Source organism: Hyperolius riggenbachi, chromosome 3 (genome assembly GCF_040937935.1).
Source record: "Hyperolius riggenbachi isolate aHypRig1 chromosome 3, aHypRig1.pri, whole genome shotgun sequence".
In the NCBI taxonomy this organism is placed as follows: Eukaryota; Metazoa; Chordata; class Amphibia; order Anura; family Hyperoliidae; genus Hyperolius; species Hyperolius riggenbachi.
In genome coordinates this window covers 516,151,063-516,161,168 of record NC_090648.1, presented here as the reverse complement: position 1 = coordinate 516,161,168, position 10,106 = coordinate 516,151,063, and positions in this window count along the sequence as shown.

Below are 10,106 nucleotides of genomic sequence, written 5' to 3'. Positions count from 1 at the left end.
GAGTAGCTAACTTTTTTTTTATTTGGCTCCAGTTTTACTTTAAATCAGCCCCCCTCAAGCTCTCTATACAAACCAAGTGATATAGAGCGGGGCTTCCCAACCCTGTCCTCAAGTACCACCAACAGTGCTTGTTTTGCAGGAAACCACACACATGCACAGGTGGGGTAATCAGGGTCTCAGCAGAGCTGATTAACTACCTCTGTGGATTTCCGCAAAACATGCACTGTTGGTGGGCCTTGAGGACAGGGTTTGGAAGACCTGATATAGAGCACCAAAACCTACCAAGCACAGCCGCAGTGCCAGAGAGGGGTAAGCGGGGGAGGGGAAAAGCCAAGGACAGCTGTAGTGTCAGAGAGGTATAAGCAGGGGAGGGGCATAGCCAAGGACAGCTGCAGTGTCAGAGAGGTGTAAGCAGGGGAGGGAACAGCCAAGGACAGCTGCAGTGTCAGAGAGGTGTAAGCAGGGGAGGGAACAGCCAAGGACAGCCACAGTGTCAGAGAGGTGTAAGCAGGGGAGGGAACAGCCAAGGACAGCCACAGTGTCAGAGAGGTGTAAGCAGGGGAGGGGACAGCAAAGGAAAGCTGCAGTGTCAGAGAGGTGTAAGCAGGGGAGGGAACAGCAAAGGACAGCTGCAGTGTCAGAGAGGTGTAAGCAGGGGAGGGAACATTCAAGGACAGCTGCAGTGTCAGAGAGGTGTAAGCAGGGGAGGGAACATCCAAGGACAGCTGCAGTGTCAGAGAGGTGTAAGCAGGGGAGGGAACAGCAAAGGACAGCTGCAGTGTCAAAGAGGTGTAAGCAAGGGAAGAGATCAGCCACAGTGTCAGAGAGGTGTAAGCAGGGGAGGGGACAGCTGCAGTGTCTGAGAGGTGTAAGCAGGGAAGGGAACAGCCACAGTGTCAGAGAGGTGTAAGCAGGGGAGAGGACAGCTGCAGTGCCAGAGAGGGGTAAGCAGGGGAGTGGAACAGCCAAGAACAGCCATTGTGTCAAAGAGGTATAAGCAGGGGAGGAGATAAGCTAAGAACGTCCGCAGCGCCAGAGAGGTGTAAGCAGGGGAAGGAACAGTCAAGGACAGCTGCAGCGCTAGAGGGGGGTAAGCAGGGGGGGGGGGGGGGGAACAGCCAAGGACAACTGCAGTGTAAGAGAGGTGTAAGCAGGGGAGGGGACAGATGCAGTGTCAGAGTGATGTAAGCAGGGGAGGGGACAGTTGCAGTGCCAGAGAGGGGTAAGCAGGAATGGGAACAGCCACAGTGTCAGGGAGGTGTAAGCAGGGAAGGGAACAGCCACAGTGTCAGAGAGGTGTAAGCAGTTACGGGAACAGCTGCAGTGTCAGAGAGGTGTATGCAGGGAAGGGAACAGCCACAGTGTGAGAGAGGTGTAAGCAGGGATGGGAACAGCTGCAGTGTCAGAGAGAGGTAAGCAGGGAAGGGAACAGCCACAGTGTCAGAGAGGTGTAAGCAGGGAAGGGAACAGCCACAGTGTCAGAGAGGTGTGTAAGCAGGGGAGGGGGCAGATGCAGTGACAGAGAGGGGTAAGCAGGAAAGGGAACATTTGCAGTGTCAGAGAGTGGTAAGCAGGGGAGGGGACAGCTGCAGTGTCAGAGAGGGGTAAGCAGGGGAGGGGACAATTGCAGTGCCAGAGAGGGGTAAGCAGGGGAGGGGACAGTTGCAGTGCCAGAGAGGGGTAAGCAGGAATGGGAACAGCCACAGTGTCGGGAGGTGTAAGCAGGGGAGGGAACAGCCACAGTGTCAGAGAGGTGTGTAAGCAGGGGAGGGGGCAGATGCAGTGACAGAGAGGGGTAAGCAGGGAAGGGAACAGTTGCAGTGCCAGAGAGGGGTAAGCAGGGGAGGGAACAGCCACAGTGTCAGAAAGGTGTGTAAGCAGGGGAGGGGGCAGATGCAGTGACAGAGAGGGGTAAGCAGGGAAGGGAACAGTTGCAGTGCCAGAGAGGGGTAAGCAGGGGAGGGAACAGCCACAGTGTCAGAGAGGTGTGTAAGCAGGGGAGGGGGCAGATGCAGTGACAGAGAGGGGTAAGCAGGGAAGGGAACAGCCACAGTGTCAGAGAGGTGTGTAAGCAGGGGAGGGGACAGTTGCAGTGCCAGAGAGGGGTAATCAGGGGAGGGAACAGCCACAGTGTCAGAGAGGTGTGTAAGCAGGGGAGGGGACAGATGCAGTGACAGAGAGGAGTAAGCAGGGGAGGGGAACAGTTTGTTAATAAGTAACACTATTCAAAACATATATAAAAGGTGATCATTACTAGCATAGTGCCAATGCAGAGCCACTACAGCAGTTGAAAGAAGGCCACTGGTGGGCTCCTCCCTCCAAGGGCCCCGGCGTGGTCACATGCTCTATTACTACACCTCTGGGTTGGCTCTAGGTGGTACCAGCTGTCCCCGCATCACTATACTTCCGCCGCTTGGCCCTCTCTCCTCCGAGAAAAAACGCCCAGCCATTTAATGCAGTAACAAGAAGATTAAATAAGTATGGCACCCTCCATACCCCTCTATCTTCAGGTTCCCTTTAACAGGCTCTGACATATCACACAAGCTTGTACATTAATTGACACAGCTACCCATAATGGCACAGTTATGTTCACATCAAAGTGGGTTTAACTTACAGGAATGCTGCAAAGATGTGTAAGCCACAGTGTGTTTTTCTGCACTAATTAAAACCTTACTGTGCTACAAGGAGGAATGGAAAGCAAGGATTTTACACTATTTATGAACTTCTGCCATCTAGTGGCCAAGCAGAGCACTGCATGCATCAGTTATGAAATGTCACATTTATGGAATGAATTACTATCTCCAATAACTCCTGAGAAGATCTAATAAAAAATGCCCAAAAGTCCGATTCAGTGACAGAGTTTGCTGCCTTTAAAGGACACCTGAAGCGGGAGGTATATGGAGTCTGCCATATTTATTTCCTTTTAACCACTTGAGGATCACAGGTTCGAAGCACCCTCATGTATTTACCATATATATCAGTGGGAACATTAGAAAAACACCTACCCTGCTCTCTGCTTCATCCTACAGTGCTCAGTCTGCTTGTTATCAGCCCTGATAAAATCCCAGACTGAGCATTCAGTCTGGCTTTGCTCAGGAATCATTATAGCTGAGTCATTATAGCAGAGCCACAAGGGGGCAGGCTTAGCCTTGAAAAGACATCAGAGAAGACAAACTCAGCTATAATGATTTCCGAGCAAAGCCAGACTGAATGCTCATTCAGGGATTTTATCAGGGCTGCTAACAAGCAGGCTGAGCAGTGAAGGATGAAACAGAGAGCAGGGTAGGTGTTTTCTCTAACGTTCCCACTGATATATATGGTAAAATACATGAGGGTGCTTTCTCTCTGGTTCACTTTAATAACCAAAACAATTTTCACATTTCAGCGCTCCTCCCATTCATTCACTGATAACTTTATTGTTACTTATCACACTAAAATGATCTATTATTGTTTTACAATACAGTCAGGTCCATAAATATTGGGACATGGACACAATTCTAACATTATTGGCTCTACAACCACAATGGATTTGAAATGACACGAACAGGCTGTGCTGTAATTGAAGACTGTCAGCTTTAATGTGAGGGTATTTACATCCAAATCAGGTGATCAGTGTAGGAATTACAGCAGTTTGCATATGTGCCTCCCACTTGTTAAGGGAGCAAAAGTAATAGAACAGAATAAAAATCATAAATCAGTCTTTTACTTTTGAATACTTGGTTGCAGATCCTTTGCAGTCAGTTACAGCCTGAAGTCTGGAAGGCAGAGATATCACCAGACGCTGGTTTCATCCCTGGTGATGCTCTGCCAGCCTCTACTGCAACTGTCTTCAGTTCCTGCTGGTTCTTGGAGCATTTTCCCTTCAGTTTTGTCTTCAGCAAGTGAAATGCATGCTCAGTCGGATTCAGGTCAGGTGACTTGGCCATTGCATAACATTCCACTTATTTCCCTTCACAAACTCTCTGGTTGCTTTAGTAGTATGCTTTGGGTCATTGTCCATCTGCACTGTGAAGCGCCATCCAATGAGTTCTGAAGCATTTGGCTGAATATGAGCAGATAATATTGCCCGAAACACTTCTGAATTCCTCCTGCTGTCCCCCCTGGTGCCCGTGCAGCGAAAAATCTAACCTGTCCCATTATCGCAACTCCCGGCCACATCCAATGTCACCCACATGTGTAACCACATGGCGTGGGGGGGGGACATTTACACTTGGGGTGGGGTGGATGGGCGGGTCGAAGAGGCAGTATCATAAGACCGTTTCCTGACAGTGGAAGGAGAGGAATAGAGAGGCACTGTGCCTTTAACACACCTTTATTCGATTCAGACTGGCATCACATACAGCGGCGAGCAGTGGGGGTTGGGTATGGCCTGACAGCCGTTTCGTGTGCTAACGCATCATCAGAGGCGAAACGGCTGTCAGGCCATACCCAACCCCCACTGCTCGCTGCTGTAGGTGATGCCAGTCTGAATCGAATAAAGGTGTGTTAAAGGCACAGTGCCTCTCTATTCCTCTCCTTCCACTGTTTACAAGATTTTGAGCTGCACGTGCCCCACCGTCACCAGCGATTCAAACCCCACCTGCCGCATCTGGTGCCAAGTTGTTCTTTCTTCACACCGATTCCTGATAGAGTTAATGCTGAAATGTATTGGGAATCAGTCTTTGGTGTATGGGCAGCCAACAGATCTCTCTCTGATCAGATTCCATCAGAGGGAGATCTGTCTCTTGGTCAATTTACCCACACATTGCAGATGGCCTGGCTATCCTGCTGACCCTCTGTCTTTAGCCATAGCCCTTGAACAAGCATGCAGCAGATCGGGTGCTCTGACTGGATTAGCTGCATGCTTGTTTCAGGTGTGTGATTCAGACACTACTGCAGCCAAAGAGATCAGCAGGACTGCCAGGCAACTGGTATTGTTTAAAAGGAAATAAATATGGCAGCCTCCATATCCATCAATCCAGGTGTGCTTTAAAAAAAACATGAAATTACACCAAAATGAAAAGTATTTCTAGTGTTGCTGCAGTCCAGGGCAAGTGCTCTGATTTTTGGAATCCGCTGGTGTCTCTGTAAAACCTCACTTGGAGCCTGGCTGCAACACCCCAACTTTTTGAGGGAATGGGTAAGGGGATATGAATGTTTTCCTCCACAGCTCTGTTCACCTGGGGGAGGGGCAGATTTCCGGAAGCCCCCTTAATATTAAAGGTTTACTTCGAACTTATCAGGGTGGGTGGGAGGGATCTGCCCCTAACATTGTTAGAAAGGGGAGGAAGGGGGCAAAGATCTAAACGGCTACTCTTCCCTCAAGTTAGGGCACTTTTCCCCTCGCTGTGTTTCAGTCTTATTTTTGGATGCGTTTTGCTGTCACTTTGCTAATCTCAAGGCCACTGTGATGGTTGTATAAATCCCGTCACCCCTTTTCCACCGCTACAACTCGATGTTCCACAAACACACCGCATGCTGCATGTTTCCTGTGTTTGCGTTAATGGGCGTGCAAGAATATTGCAAGGTGATTTTCTGGTTATTTTATTTTTTTCCACTACCATCGCAATTGCAGTGTAAAAACAAAACAAGTGTATGAAATTTGCCTGAAATTGTATGTATTTTTGGGGAACTATTTTTTGTAATTTTTTTATTTTTGCATTTTACAGCCCCCTTTAAAGTGAACCTAAAAGTTTAACTTACTTGGGGCTTACTTGGGATCCCCTCCCCCCCTCCCCCCCCCCCCCCCCCCCCCCCCACATTTTGGGCTCACATACACATGTACTCTAGAAATTTTGCATGAGTTTCTGGTAGGGAAAAGATCGTGAGCACTTCTGAGGACAGCCTCCAATAGGGATATGTCCACATGCGGCGCGCGCAGCGCGCCGCAGCAAAAGCAAATGGGTGTCACCACGCACTGGAACATCGACGTGGTCACGATGAGTCATGGGCAGACTTAAAGAAAAAACAAACACAACATAAGTAGCGGTGTTATTCACAGAGATTAGGTCCGGCCAGATACATTTTAGATAAAATATTCAAGTAGTTACATGCCTCATGATAATTCATCAAGTAGTCAAATCGCAGCAGATACCCCCACAAAATGCAATCAGGTTGACGGCAGATACCCCCACACAATGCAATCAGGTTGGCGGCAGATACCCCCACAAAATGCAATCAGGTTGGCGGCAGATACCCCCACAAAATGCAATCAGGTTGGTGGCAGATACCCCCCCCAAAAGTGGGCAGCAGTGACCAGAAAATCGTAATGTGGGCAGCAGACACCTGAAAATCGCAATGTGGGCAGCAGTGACCAGAAAATCGTAATGTGGGCAGCAGACACCTGAAAATCGTAATGTGGGCAGCAGACACCAGAAAATCGTAATGTGGGCAGCAGACACCTGAAAATCGTAATGTGGGCAGCAGTGACCAGAAAATCGTAATGTGGGCAGCAGACACCTGAAAATCGTAATGTGGGCAGCAGACACCTGAAAATCGTAATGTGTGCAGCAGACACCAGAAAATCGTAATGTGGGCAGCAGTGACCAGAAAATCGTAATGTGGGCAGCAGACACCTGAAAATCGTAATGAGGGCAGCAGAAACCTGAAAATCGTAATGTGGGCAGCAGACACCAGAAAATCGTAATGTGGGCAGCAGACACCTGAAAATCACAATGTGGGCAGCACGCACCAGAAAATCGTAATGTGGGCAGCAGACACCTGAAAATCACAATGTGGGCAGCACGCACCAGAAAATCGCAATGTGGGCAGCAGGCACCAGAAAATCGCAATGTGGGCAGCACGCACCAGAAAATCGTAATGTGGGCAGCAGACACCAGAAAATCGCAATGTGGGCAGCAGTCACCAGAAAATCGTAATGTGGGCAGCAGACACCTGAAAATCACAATGTGGGCAGCACGCACCAGAAAATCGCAATGTGGGCAGCAGGCACCAGAAAATCGCAATGTGGGCAGCTGTGAGCAGCTGTACCCCATGCACTGCCAGCGTCCCCCAACATAACATCATATGTGACTTCTCAAGAGCTGCTCCAACACTATGGAACTTCCTACTTCCACCCATTAGGGCAGCTCCCTCCTTCAACATCTTCAAGGAGGCCCTCAAAACTCACCTTTTCACTCTTGCCTGCTACCCCTCACAAGTGCTCTAAACCCACAGCTGAACTCTGGTCCCCTACCTTTCGTGCCATTACTTCTCCCTCTAGATTGTAAGCATTTGGGCAGGGTCCTCCTCCTTTTGTGTCCTACCTGATCTTGCACCTCCATTACCGTACACCCATCCTATGGATCTGAGTGAACCTAACTTGCCTAATCTCCATGCTCCATCCAGTGACTGACTAAACATTACCTGGTACTCATACTGTGCTGTGTGATCTCCATGCTCCATCCAGTCACTAAGCATTACCTTGTACTCATACTGTGCTGTGTGATCTCCATGCTCCCATCCAGTGACTAAGCATTACCTTGTACTCATACTGAGCTGTGTGATCTCCATGCTCCATCCAGTGACTAAGCATTACCTTGTACTCATACTGTGCTGTGTGATCTCCATGCTCCCCTCCAGTGACTAAGCATTACCTTGTACTCATACTGTGCTGTGTGACCTCCATGCTCCCATCCAGTGACTAAGCATTACCTTGTACTCATACTGTGCTGTGTGATCTCCATGCTCCATCCAGTGACTAAGCATTACCTTGTACTCATACTGTGCTGTGTGATCTCCATGCTCCCCTCCAGTGACTAAGCATTACCTTGTACTCATACTGTGCTGTGTGATCTCCATGCTCCATCCAGTCACTAAGCATTACCTTGTACTCATACTGTGCTGTGTGATCTCCATGCTCCCATCCAGTGACTAAGCATTACCTTGTACTCATACTGAGCTGTGTGATCTCCATGCTCCATCCAGTGACTAAGCATTACCTTGTACTCATACTGTGCTGTGTGATCTCCATGCTCCCCTCCAGTGACTAAGCATTACCTTGTACTCATACTGTGCTGTGTGACCTCCATGCTCCCATCCAGTGACTAAGCATTACCTTGTACTCATACTGTGCTGTGTGATCTCCATGCTCCATCCAGTGACTAAGCATTACCTTGTACTCATACTGTGCTGTGTGATCTCCATGCTCCCATCCAGTGACTAAGCATTACCTTGTACTCATACTGTGCTGTGTGATCTCCATGCTCCCCTCCAGTGACTAAGCATTACCTTGTACTCATACTGTGCTGTGTGATCTCCATGCTCCATCCAGTGACTAAGCATTACCTTGTGCTCATACTGAGCTGTGTGATCTCCATGCTCCCCTCCAGTGACTAAGCATTACCTTGTACTCATACTGTGCTGTGTGACCTCCATGCCGCAGCCAGTGACTAAGCATTACCTTGTACTCATACTGTGCTGTGTGATCTCCATGCTCCATCCAGTGACTAAGCATTACCTTGTACTCATACTGTGCTGTGTAATCTCCATGCTCCCATCCAGTGACTAAGCATTACCTTGTACTCATACTGTGCTGTGTGATCTCCATGCTCCCATCCAGTGACTAAGCATTACCTTGTACTCATACTGTGCTGTGTGATCTCCATGCTCCATCCAGTGACTAAGCATTACCTTGTACTCATACTGTGCTGTGTGATCTCCATGCTCCATCCAGTGACTAAGCATTACCTTGTACTCATACTGTGCTGTGTGATCTCCATGCTCCATCCAGTGACTGACTAAACATTACCTGGTACTCATACTGTGCTGTGTGATCTCCATGCTCCATCCAGTGACTAAGCATTACCTGGTACTCATACTGTGCTGTGTGATCTCCATGCTCCCCTCCAGTGACTAAGCATTACCTTGTACTCATACTGAGCTGTGTGATCTCCATGCTCCATCCAGTGACTAAGCATTACCTTGTACTCATACTGTGCTGTGTGATCTCCATGCTCCATCCAGTGACTAAGCATTACCTTGTACTCATACTGTGCTGTGTGATCTCCATGCTCCATCCAGTGACCAAGCATTACATTGTACTCATACTGTGCTGTGTGATCACCATGCTCCCCTCCAGTGACTAAGCATTACCTTGTACTCATACTGTGCTGTGTGATCTCCATGCTCCATCCAGTGACTGACTAAGCATTACCTTGTACTCATACTGTGCTGTGTGATCTCCATGCTCCCCTCCAGTGACTAAGCATTACCTGGTACTCATACTGTGCTGTGTGATCTGGCTTGCATGTATTCCTGTATTGTCATATTGCTGTTTGTCACCCCTAAATATTGTCTGTAACCTTAACTAATGTCCAGCGCTGCGTAATATGTTGCCGCTTTATTAAATACAATAAATAAAATAAATAATAATAAATAACTCATCTCATTTTTCCTTAAAAATAAACAAAAAAAAAATGTATTGCTGGAAAGAACAGGAACCTAAATGTAGAGACTTCTAATATAGTCATTCTGAGTAAGACAGAGCCAAGCTGGCCAGCTGCAGGAATCTGCGGCCTAATATAGCAGCCAGCAGTGTGAGCGATGTGGCCAGCTCTGTATGACTTACTGTCTGCCGCAGTCTTGCACAGTCATCGCAGCGTATAAATAGATGATCACGGCAGGACATTGAGTAACCGCCGCCAACGTGTAAACTGTTTATAAACCAGGACCTGGACAGACGGAATGCTCGGGCTAAAGTAAATAAGAAGATGTTCTTTATAAAGCAGGAAAGGGCTGGGAGCGGGTAATGATGAGCGATTATTACTGAATTATATATCTGCCAGCCTGATTATTGCAAAGCATGATTGAGAAAGAAGGCTAGAAATAGAGGTTGACTGGCTAAAATATCAGAAAAAAACAGCCAAAACACAGATCAGCTAACAGGATCTCACAAAAGTGAGTACACCCAGAGCAAGGCTTGATGGGCTCCAGCCTCTGAGCGCATATCTGCAAGGGCGCAGAGAGGGGGGCTGACATGTATCTAGCTTCTCCCTCTCATCGTTGGCCCCCCTCCTGCAGGCTGAGCAATGCGCTCACCTATGCTGATTCCCCTGACCCCGCGCCGGAGGTTCCGTCTGTCTGCCCTGCAATACCACCGCTCTGCTTCAAGTTCAGAGTGGCAGTGT